Genomic DNA, 11428 nt, shown 5'->3' on the forward strand with positions numbered 1-11428 from the left:
GATTTGGATCCCTTCTGTTCTTCTCCAGTCCTTGGTAGGATTTGGTAAAACGTAATTTCTCAGTGGTTCAGGAAGGCAGGGGTGGGCCTGTGTCCATGCTTGCACAGCCTAGTGTGACCAGATGAGCTCACTGCTCTGTGACTGGCTTGATGTGGCCAAGGCTCAGGAAAGAGTTGGGGTGTCCTGGGGCTAGGGAGCAGCAGCACCAGCAGATCCGCGCCCCAGGCCGCTGCAGGGACCACCCTGGCCCGAATGTGTTATGAAGGAGGGTGTTGGGGGTGGGGATACATCCCACTCACCTCGCTTGTGTTCAGGCCCCCAGCCTATTTATGTCATGATGTCTTGATGGCTCCATGCTCAGCTGCCAGCTCTTCTGCTGAGAGAAGAAGTCATAAGGCCGGTGGCCCTGGCCTGAGCATGGATGTGGCTTTCTTGGTTCTTGGCTATGGTTTCCTTGAACTCTCCCTGGTCTCTAGGTCCTGATGCATGAGAATCACATGTCGGGAGAATGTTTCTCGTGTTCACCAGTGTTTCCATTTCTTTGGAAGGTACATGGATGCTGTTACGGGTGGATTTGGTGGACTGATCTGCATGGGTGTGGCCTAAAGATTTGCATTTTCTAAGGAGATGATGTTTTTAATGCCTTGGCCAGGAGATTGCAGGGGGCCCTGGGCCACGTGAGTAGTTCTCTGGAATGATTCCACTCTGGAGTTGTGCTGAGGGAATTATTTCAGGCTTCAGTACTGTCTTCAAGAAAACAAGAACAATTCAGATCTGCGTTGAGTTGCTTAAGCACCTGAGAGAGACGGCTTCAGTGTTCCTCATCAGTGTCCAGCTCAGGGCATTTAGGCTTCACCTGGGGCAGGGGCAGGGGCTGGGACATCACTGCCCAGGGGCAGCTCCGTGGGTGATGTGGACTGGGCCTTTTGCCTCCGGAGGCTGGGGTTGCTTCCTTCATCAGGCCCTGTTTCTTTCGAAAGATACTGCCTTTGACTTTTGCCTTCTGGCAGCACGTGGCCCTGCAGCTGATGGAAGCTGGCAGAGCAGAGGACGTTACTGGGGCAGTCAGCAGTGAGTGGTCCTGTTTACAGGCAAAGCCCAGACCCTCTTATGATGGAAGCACAGGGCAGGGCAGCCGGCCTTCACCTGGACCGGAAGAGCAGGTGGCTGATGTTTCTGAGTTGGTATATTCATTCAGAAACATTGGTTAAAATTACTTGTCAATACAACGTCTTTGCCATTGTTTTCTTCAAAGTCAGATTCTGTATTTTTTGCTTTTATGTAAACTGAATACATAGTTTTCACAAGTTTTTTTAAATGCAGATGACCTCTGCCTTCACAGTTTACTTGGATACCTTTCAAGTCAGTTACACACATGCTCTCCAGAAACAAAACTCAGCCACTGGGGAACCGAACCTACGCTTCTGGTAGAATCTCAGCCTTGAGTGGGAGCCTGAGGCCCTGGGCCCCCTGTGACACATGCTCTGGAATCCTACCCCAGTGGCTTTTGAAATATGGTTAGTGGCCGAATCTCACTTCTGCCTTGGATGCTTATGGAATGTTCTGCATGGGCTGAGCTCAGAATCTCATTGAATACTGTGGTCCTGTCAATCTAAACTTCGTACGTGAAAATCCATGGGACTCTTATGGCAGCTGCTGAGGATTTCGAGAACGGCCTTAGAAAAATAATAGTAATTTATTTTTTCCTATTTTACATAGTGGATATTTAAAGTTTGAACATCAAATGGTAGTTTTGGATTTTAAAAGCTCAGTGTGAATAAACTTTGAGCTCAGATGCGGCTGTTTTTTAGTGTGTCAGTTTTAATGGATGTCATTTGACATTTGCACCAGGGGATCGGACAGAGGTCAGCGTGAGAATCTCAGGGTTAACTGGGCTGCTGCAGGGGTCGGACAAGGCCTCCTCTAAAAGGGATTTCGGGGCACCCATGGATGCAGGGAAGCAGGAGGAGGGTCACAAGTAGAGGCTGCTGCTGTCCCAGTTGTATTAGACGGTGGCGAGGGAGGTGGTGGAGAGGGAGCCGCCAGGCCTCCAGGACTGCACTAGCTTTGGGTTGCGAGAGAGGTGCCATGGGAGGTCTAGAAGCCATGCACTTTGGGACCGAGATAAAACAGGTCCAGCTGGTGGCACGGACCAGGCCAGCCGGGAGCAGAGCTGTCCCTCTGTGCTCGTCTTGAGTACCAGCCTGTGCTCTCTCAGCAGTCTCTGCACCTGGCTGGTGGGCGGGGCTGAGCCTCACCTCTGTGGCTGCAGATCTCCTGGCTCTCGGTGTGCTGGGGAATGCCTTCTGCATGGCCTGGCCTTCCTGGGATTTCCAGACCGGGACCACCTCCTTCTCACCTTTTTCTTTGTCTTTCTGCCCCCAAAGAGATAGCAGCATATAGAAACAAGCCAGCTTTTCTGGTTTTCTCGCTCTCAGTGACTTGTCCCGTCTACTCAATGATTCCGCCAGGGCCCAGGCGGCAGGTCTCAGCCCAGCGAAGCCGCGTGTCCTGCTGGGCTTGCTCTGTTCCTGGAAAGCTTTGTCACGCACAGCCAGGGGCCGCCTTGGGTGCATCCTGTCTCCTCCGTTGCCATATGTTTGGGAACAGAAATTGGCTCTGGTCAGATACGTGGATGTGCTGTTAATTTATCCTCATTCTTGGAAGCAAGTTGGGAGCTCAGAGGAAAGGAAGAGCCGCAAAATGTCAAACCTAGCAGCGGCTATCTGACCCGGTTGCTCATTGCTACAGTATGTGATGAAGATGGAAGTGTCTGATTTCCTCACTTGCCAGATTTAGGCCTCATTTTGTTTACTCTCGGGAGCCCTGATTTCTTCCTGTTAGAGAGAGGAAGTTTGCGGAGACAACTGGCTTGCGGTGGGTTTTTCTGTGAATGGAGCTTGTATTGGTGAGATGAGTGGCGTGGGAGTCCCCTGCCAGTTAGTGGCTTATGCAGGGTGTGAGCTTATCTCCAAGTGGACGTTTTCTGCCTTTTGGGAGCCGAAGCGTTTTTTTGCCGGTGAGTACAGCTGAGTGTCACGTGCACCTGACGGCGTGTCTCTGAGCCTTGCCATTTCCTCCACTCCCTCCCTCGGAGTCATTTGTATGACAACCAGCTGTTCAGTAAAACCAGTTTGGTGGAGTGGGTGTGTGTTAATTCTAATCTGTGTGTTTAAAAATAAATTCATGTGATGAGAATGGCACTTTACCTTGCGGTCTTCCTCTCAGTAACCCATAGCCCAACCATGAGGGAAGCATCAGACAAATTCCGATAGACACACATCCTACGAACTACTCCCTCCCAGGCCTGCTTGATAGGCCAAGGCCATCAGAAACAAGCATCCTCTGAGCAACTGTCACCATGAGGAGTCTCAGGAAATGCGACACCTAAGTGTGAATGTGGAATTCCTGGATGGATCTTGGAATAGAGCAAAAGACATCAGTGGGAAACTTCAGGAAATCCTATACTCCAGAATTGTAGTTAACAACAGTAATGTCAGTATTGGTTCCCAATTGTGACTGATGGACCGTAGTAAGGTAGGATGCTAGTAACAGCAGAGACAGTGCAGGTGGTGTCCTAGGGTATACCGGCAGCCCTCTGTACTGTCTACTCAAGTTTTAATAAGATTTGTCGGTAACTCTGAGTTCAGAAAATGAAATGCATTTGTAGATACCCTCTTTTGCATAATGTTTGTTTGTGAATGGTTGTATACTGTAGTTACTTTAGCAACTTGCTTTTAGGTTTTCCTTTGGGGACTCTTCTTTTTATGGTCGTGCATGGATGTGATAGATTAACTTAACAAGTCACTACTGGTGGACAGGGAGTTTGCTATCAGTCTTTCCATTGTTGTTATTATAAACACGTGGTCTTGAAGAGCACCCATTGTCTAAGTGGACTTTTTAGTTGAAATATCACAGGCATCCAGGAAAGTGCAGGAACCATGACTGCTTAGCTTGATGAACTCTCCCAAAAGGAAGACGCCTGTAACTGCTACCTAGATCGTGAAATGGGATATCCCAGCACCCCAACGCCCCGTATGTGTCTTCTCTGTTATTGTACCTTCACTCCCATACCCTATAGATATCACTTCTGTAGCTCTAACATGAGTTTCTCCTGGTTTGGAACGTCATATAAATTATATAATACTTATTCCTATTGTCTGGATTATTTCACTTGACAATATGTTAGATTTATTGACATTGTGGCTTAGTAGTTTCTTCATTTAATAGGTATATAATATTTCAGTGTATGAACATATCACAAATTATTTTTTGGTTCAATTGCTGATAACATTTTGGTGGTTTCCAGTTTGGAATTATGTATAATGCTACTGTAATTTTCTTGTATATATCAATTGGCCCACGTAAGTATGCATTTATTTTGATAAGGTGTATGTGTGCCAACCAGTTCTTCAAATTGATTGTACCAATTTACACCCTGACCTATAGAATGTTGCTTTGTCCTTGCCAATACATAGTACTGTAATTCTTTTTCATTTTAACTATTGTAGTTTCATTTGTATTTCCCACTTTACTAAAAATGTTGAGTATCTTTTCATATGTGTATTGACCAACTAGATGTGCTCTTTGGTGGAGAAGTCTTTATTCATTTAAGAAATTGGTTTGTCTTTATTTTTCTTACTGATTTGTTGATGCTGTTTTTATAGACTGGATATGAGTGAGTTGTTTGTTGTTTGTTGCTATTTTCTATCAGTCTGTGTGCTGCCTTTTCCCTTTTTTAATGGGTTGTTTTTTTTTGGTGAACAGATGTTCTTTTAATAGTCTAATAGTTGTTTTATTTATGCCTATTTGAAGATGATGAAGATATTTTATTTTATTCAATATTATTTTTGAGAAATTTCATTGTTTTATCACTCATTTAGAGCTATGGTCCACTGGGATTTTTTTTTTTTTAATATGGTGTGAGGTAGGGATTGAGAGTTATTTTTTTCCCATTTAGAAATTCAGTTGGCCTAACAGTATTTATTTAAAAGAATCAACCTTTTTTCTCTGCTATCCAATGCCACTTTGTAATACGTCAAGTAAATTATATAAATGGATCTGTTTTTGCACTTTATTCTAGTTCATTGGTCTATTTGCGTATCTGTGTACCAATACAACACTATTTTAATTAACTGTAGATTTACAGTTAACCATAGTATCTAATAATGTGGATATTTCAACTTTTAAAAACTTTCAAAACTTGTCTTCGTTCTTTTTAGCCCTTTGTATTTCCATATGAATTTTAAAATCAGCTTTTCAATTTCAACAGAATACCTGCTGTGGTCTCAACTGGGATCCATTGATTTGCATATGCAATCAGTTTATTAGGAGTCTTCTAATCCCGGAATATGCTACATCTTTCTATTTATTTTGAGCATCTGTAATTTCTTCAGTCATATTTTGTAATTTTCAGAATAGAGATCTTAGTTTTTTGTTTGCTTTTTGAGATGGAGTCTTGCTCTGTCACCCCGGCTGGAGTGCAGTGGCAGGCTCTCGACTCACTGCAGCCTCCACCTCCCAGGCTCAAGCAGTTCTCGTGCCTCACCTTCTGAGTACCTGGGATTACAGGCATGTGCCACCATGTCTGGCTACTGTTTTCTACTTTTTGTAGAGATGGGGTGTTACCATGTTGACCAGGCTGGTCTCGAACTCTCGACCTTAAACAATCTGTCCACCTTGGCCTTCCAAAGTGCTGGGATTACAGGTGTGAGCTGCAGCACCCAGCCTGGAGATCTTTTATTTCTTTTGTTAGATTTACTTCTAGGTTTTGGTGTATATGGGGGTGTTATGCTGTTTGTTTTTAAAATTTTATTTTTGTAATGATGTTTAGAAGCACAATTAATTTTTGTATATTTATCATGTCTCCAGAGACCTTGCACAGTGTTTATTATTATACCAGTTATCTGTAGATTCTTTGGGGTTTTTAATGCACACTGTCTGTGGATGGTAAATGTTTCATTTCTTCTTTGCTAATTTTTAAACCTTTTATGTCTTTCTTGCTTTACTGCACTGCCTAGGACCTTCAATCAAATGCTAAACATTGGTGATATTTGGCATCTATGTCTTATTATAATATCAAGAGAAAAATTTTTAGTATTTCATCATTACATATAAAATTTGTTATAATTTATGTGTAGTCTGTGAGATTAGTGCAGTTTACTTCTGTTCTTAGTTATTGTGGAGTTTTTCTCATAAGCAGATGTTAAAATATTAGATAGAATCATGTGAAATTGCAGGTATTTGATTCTTCAGTCTACAAACGTAGTATTTTAATTTAGTTCAACGTAATATATTAGACTTTTTCTACATCTGTTAATAATCTTATGCTTTTCTTCCTTTATTTTATTGTGATGAATTTTCTGATTGTAAAATCAGAAAATGTGAGGTTTAAAAGTGTAAGGTTAAGTCAGCCTTACACTTCTATAATAATTATTATAATGTGCTATTCTTTTTATATACTGTTGAATTTACATTGCTTATAGCTTAATTTTTATCATCTAAAGATATGAATGAGATTGACGTGTTGACATGTATTGTTTTTTCTTGAAATACTTTGTCACATTTTAATGTTAAAGTTATACTAATCTCTTAAAATGTAAAGGTGCCTTCTTTTTCTATTACCTAGGATTGGCAAAATTTTTCTGTGGGGAGTCATTAACAACTTGAGTCTGGACGGACCACATGTGGTCTCTGTTGCACGTTTTTTTCTCATTTTCCTTTTTTTTTTTTTTTCCAACAACCACTTAATGTAAAAATCCCATCTTATTTTGCTGGTTGTATAAAATCAAGCCACAGATTGTGCTTGGCTCATGGGCCATAGTTTGCTGGCCCCTGTTTGATTCTCTTGAAGAGTTTATGTAGAAAAGATGCTATTTCTTTCTTAAAGGTTTGATGGATTCACTTATGAACCTATCTTGGAGTTTTCTTTGTGGAAAAATTTGTAAATTCCACCCTCAACTGATATAGGACTATTTAGATTTTTAAGATTTTCTTGTGTCAGCTTTTGTGTGTTTAGATTTTCTTGGAATTTTTTACATTCCATCTGCATTTTCAAATGTATTGAAATAAAGTTGTTTAAATTATCTTTGTAATGACTGTAGGATTTATAGTTAAATTATCTTTGTAGGATTTATAGTGTCATTCCCTCTTAAATTCCTGATGATGTTTATTCTCTCATTTTTCCTTCATTGGCCTTGCCAGGAGCTTATTTATTACATTAATATTTTTAAAGAACCATGTTTGCTTTTCTTGTTTATTTTTTAATTGAATTAAAAGAATAAATTTGTGCTCTTACACTATGATTTCTCTTTGTTTTGGGTTTTAATTTGCTGGGGTGGTTGTTTTACTAATTAAAATAAATATTTAGGTCATTGATTTTTTTTTTTTTTTTTGAAGAAGTTCTTCATCTGTCATTTCTACCTGTGTATGGCTTTCACTAGATTGTGCAAGCTTTTCAGTGTCATTTTAATTATAATTTGGTTTAGAATATTATCTAGTTTCTTTTTTTTTTGACTTGTGTTAATTAGAAATACATTTATTAATTTCAATGCTTTATGAACTTCCTAGCATTTTGCTTTCATTTTGTTATTGATTTTTAGTTTAATTTCACTATGATCACTCATGTAATTTCGGTTTTTAGAAATTCTTTAAATTTTGCTATATTGATTTTATGGTCAATTTTGTCAGCATTTGATGTATACTTGAAGAGAAAAAGTCAGCAATGGAGACTGGCCAGTTTTACATGTCCATTTCATCAAATTAATCATCATGTTCGGATCTGCTGTTACCTTTACTCATCTTAGCGTCTGCTTTTCTGTCAGTTGGTGGGAATGGAATTTTAAAATCCCCGCTGTCCTTGTGGATTGCCATTGTTTCCCTTTTTAGCTCTGTCAGTTTTAGATTTTATTTATTTTGAAGCTATTTTAAGCCTAGGCAGATTTAGAATTTTATGCATTCTTGTTGGAATAACTGCCTTTTTGTTGCTATGAAATGTCCACCTTTCCCTCTTGTATCTCTTTCTATGCTTACGTCTGACTGCGGGTTCTGCGAGGGCTGGTCGGGTCCACGTTGTCATCGCTCCTGGCACGGAGCTCTCCTCATCCCCATGATCAGTCCGGTGTTGGTTTTTTGGGGTCTGAACTGTCCCGTGCTGCTCAGCTCCGCAGCTCGAGGGGAAACGTGGGCTGGGTGTGCCCTCTTCCAGCCCCTTCTCTCCCTTGGCCTGGGGTCCTCGAGCGGATCCATGTTTTAGATTGCATCCTGTCCTCCGTGTTCCTGGCTGGAGGGCCGGCGTGGGAGGACCCGGCCTGCTGTAGCCCAGAGTGGAAGCTGAGCTTTACCTGTCGGCGTCCCACACGTGGGTCCGGCGCAGCCACTGCGATGTGGCGTTGCAGGTCCCTCACCTGGTCCCTGTGTGTGCCTGCTGAAGGGTCTCTCGTGGAATTCGATATCTGGACGGCTTAGTTCACGAGTCCCAGGTTGCTTTCCAGGCTTACATTCATCTTTATGTCGCAGTAAAATAACTGCTGGGTTGTATTTTAAAGTGGACTGAAATACATCTGCAGCCTCGAGCAGCTCTTACAGCACTTTTATTCAGATATTTTATGAGGTGGTTTATGTCACACCTTGTAAATGCTCTAGAATCTCCCTGACCAGGGTGCAGCGCCCGCCCCTTCCTGCTTGTCTGCGCTCCCCCACCTGTCTCCTTATCCTGGCTGTTACTGTTTTCCCCTTGAATGTGAAGGAAGAATTCATTCTGGATTTAGCTTGAGGAATCATATGCAGGACGTTGTCACCAGTGTCACCAGTGTCAGGGCAGTGCTGGCCACCCTTTGCTCCCACGGCCCATCTGCCCCACTTGCCTTCTGCGCTGGCCGAGAGCTTGACTTAGCTGCTCTGGGTGTCACTGTGTCCCCTGGGCTGTATTCAGGGGCACCTGCCTTCCTCCCTGCTCTGCGTTCCGGGCCCCCAAGGCCAGGCAGGTGGGGAGTGCTCACGCAAAGGGCAGCAGGTCAGCGTGCAGGAGCCTGGCCCATGTGGCTGCGGTGTGGCATAGCCTGTCCTCTTCAGGGGCCTTTTTGGGATGGAGAAGGCCAAGGGCGAGATCTCTTTAAAGCGAATGGTTGGGTTACAAACACCACATTTAGTATATGACATTTAAAAGTGTATTCCATTCAGTGTAATTGCACACTTAAAACATTTAAAGATAAGACACATTGAATGCAGATAGCTTAGTAAGGAAGAAGCCAGCACGTTTTCTCCCTGTAGAAGGCCAGGCTTCATGACCAGGGGATCTTTTTTTTTTTTTTTTTGCGTTGGAGTCTTGCTCTGTTGCCCAGGCTGGAGTGCAGTGGCGTGGTCTCGGCTCACTACAACCTCCGCCTCCTGGGTTCAAGTGATTCTCCTGCCCCAGCCTCCTGAGTAGCAGGGACTATAGGCACGTGCCACCACACCCAGCTAATTTTTGTATTTTTAGTAGAGACGGGGTTTTACCTTGTTGGCCAGGACGGTCTCCATCCCTTGACCTTCTGATCCACCCGCCTTGGCCTCCCAAATTGCTGGGATTACAGGCGTGAGCCACTGCACCTTGCCAAACAGGGGATCTTCTTAGCTTTGTGGGGAGGCAGTTATTTTGTTTGTCAGAACCAGGACCCTTCTTCGAGGTAAGAAAACAGTGTGAAAGTTGGCTGACCTGTGCCGCTTCTGCTGCTGCGCAGGGTCGCTCGTGGGCTGTCCAGTGTTGGAGAAGAGCCTCTTGGAGTGGAAGCCCAGACCGACGTTTGGGGGCTAGAGTTCGAGTGTCCTTGGCTGGCCACACTCCTTTCTGTCGCCCTCTTGCAGTCCTGGTTGCCAGGTGAGTGGCCACGGTCCGCGGTGATCCTCGCTCAGGCCATTGGAACCAGGCAGAGTTAGCAGCGGCCACTCCCTCGTGATGGCTCCTGCAGGCATCTCTTCTTTTGGCACAGGGTCCACTCTAGGGCCTGGTTGGACCTTCCCTTCCCAATGCTCCTGTGGAAAGCTGGCAGTCCGGCCAATCGGTGCCACTCCCAGTGTCCCTCCTGGCTCTCCTGTGGCTCTGCCGTGGCTCTCCAGACGGCTGTGCCTGGCCTGCGTGTGTGGCTTCTGGCCATCAGCGCTCTGGCCGCTGATCCAGGCTCCTCCATGTGGCCGTGGTCACCTCCCACTGGACTTCTGCTCCCTTCTCTGAGAAATGGGGCCCCTAAGAGACTTCGCCTTACAGGGTTGTCGTGAGGATCAGATGAGGCAGGCGTGGAGACCAGGGCCTGGTCCTGCCCAGGGATGTCAGCTGCTGTCTTCTTCCTGGGATCCAGAACCCTTTGTAGCCCAGGCCAGGCCCCGAGTGTCTGGCAAGGTTTAGTTTAGTCAACCTTGTCAGACTCATGCCCTTTTTGATAAATATAAATAACCTGTGTCCTTTAGTGTTTGAAATTTCAGAAATACTTGGATATTAGATCACAAAACAAATCGAGCACGGGTATCTGTGTGATGCCAGCTGCCCTCCCCCAGCTGACAGCACCCTGCCTGACGCTGCTGCCCAGGCGCAGGCAGGGCAGGAATGGGGGAGCCGAGGAGGGTGCCCTGCTGGGAGGAGGGGTGCGTAGAAAGTTGGAGAGGAGCTGCTGGCCCACCCTGGCCTCTGGTCCCAGCTGCTGCTACAGAGGCTGCCCCTGTCTCACTGAGATGACAGGGTAGAATCAAACTTGTGTTACTTTTTTCTCTTTTAATGATGAGTGATTATAAACCATAAAACCCAATTCCTGAGAAAAGAATGTTACTGGCAAATGATGGAGGGTTCCTGTCATTCCAGTCGGAGGACCCCCCATTGGGGTCTGCACGGCTGGTGGGGTCCCCATAAACGCTTCTGAGTCCTTTTGGGGGTGGGCTGGCCCAGGACCAGCTGGTGGGGAAGTAGCTGCGGAGGGGAGGAAAGGGGCTGGCATTGCAGGGCCTTCCATGCCATCTGCCTCCATCCAGGGCCAGGAGTTGGCCCTGGGCTCTGCCTGTGGGTCCCCGGTATGCTGCTGCTGCCTGGTGGCCTGGGCCTGAGGAAGGAGCTCAGCTTACACTTCCAGCCCTTCAGGCAGGTTCGCAGCCGCCAAGTGGTTTCTTAAAAAGAATTCCTCCTCCCTTGATTAATTTCTGGCATGCGGCTTTGGGGAGCTCTTGCGTCAGTAAATCGTCATAAACCCCCAGTTGTCTGGATCAGACATAAACACCAAGCCCAGCTCCACCGCTCCTGACTCTCGGCCAGGGCTGGCCTGCCCTCGGAGCTCTGGGCCAGGCAGCTGGAGATAAAGAGGGCCAGCGGGTGCCCGAGAGGTCAGGCGCGTGGCTGCGCCCGACAAAGTCCTCTTCTCAGCGGTGCCGAGCCTGGCAGATCGGATGTGTGCTGTGCTTGCTGGGG

At 45.3% G+C, this 11428-nt stretch overlaps 1 long non-coding RNA gene across 1 annotated transcript in view; it reads left to right on the top strand.

Annotated features, from left to right (window-relative positions):
* Window positions 1–9877, top strand: part of LOC119469496 — a 68733-nt gene extending 58856 nt beyond the window's left edge. The window contains exon 3 of the long non-coding RNA XR_005198319.1: window positions 9720–9877. This is a non-coding gene — a long non-coding RNA (uncharacterized LOC119469496). The remainder of the gene's footprint in view (window positions 1–9719) is intronic.
* The last annotated feature ends 1551 nt before the right edge of the window (window positions 9878–11428 follow it).

This window comes from Cebus imitator, unplaced genomic scaffold (assembly GCF_001604975.1).
Source record: "Cebus imitator isolate Cc_AM_T3 unplaced genomic scaffold, Cebus_imitator-1.0 Scaffold680, whole genome shotgun sequence".
NCBI classification, from domain to species: domain Eukaryota; kingdom Metazoa; phylum Chordata; class Mammalia; order Primates; family Cebidae; genus Cebus; species Cebus imitator.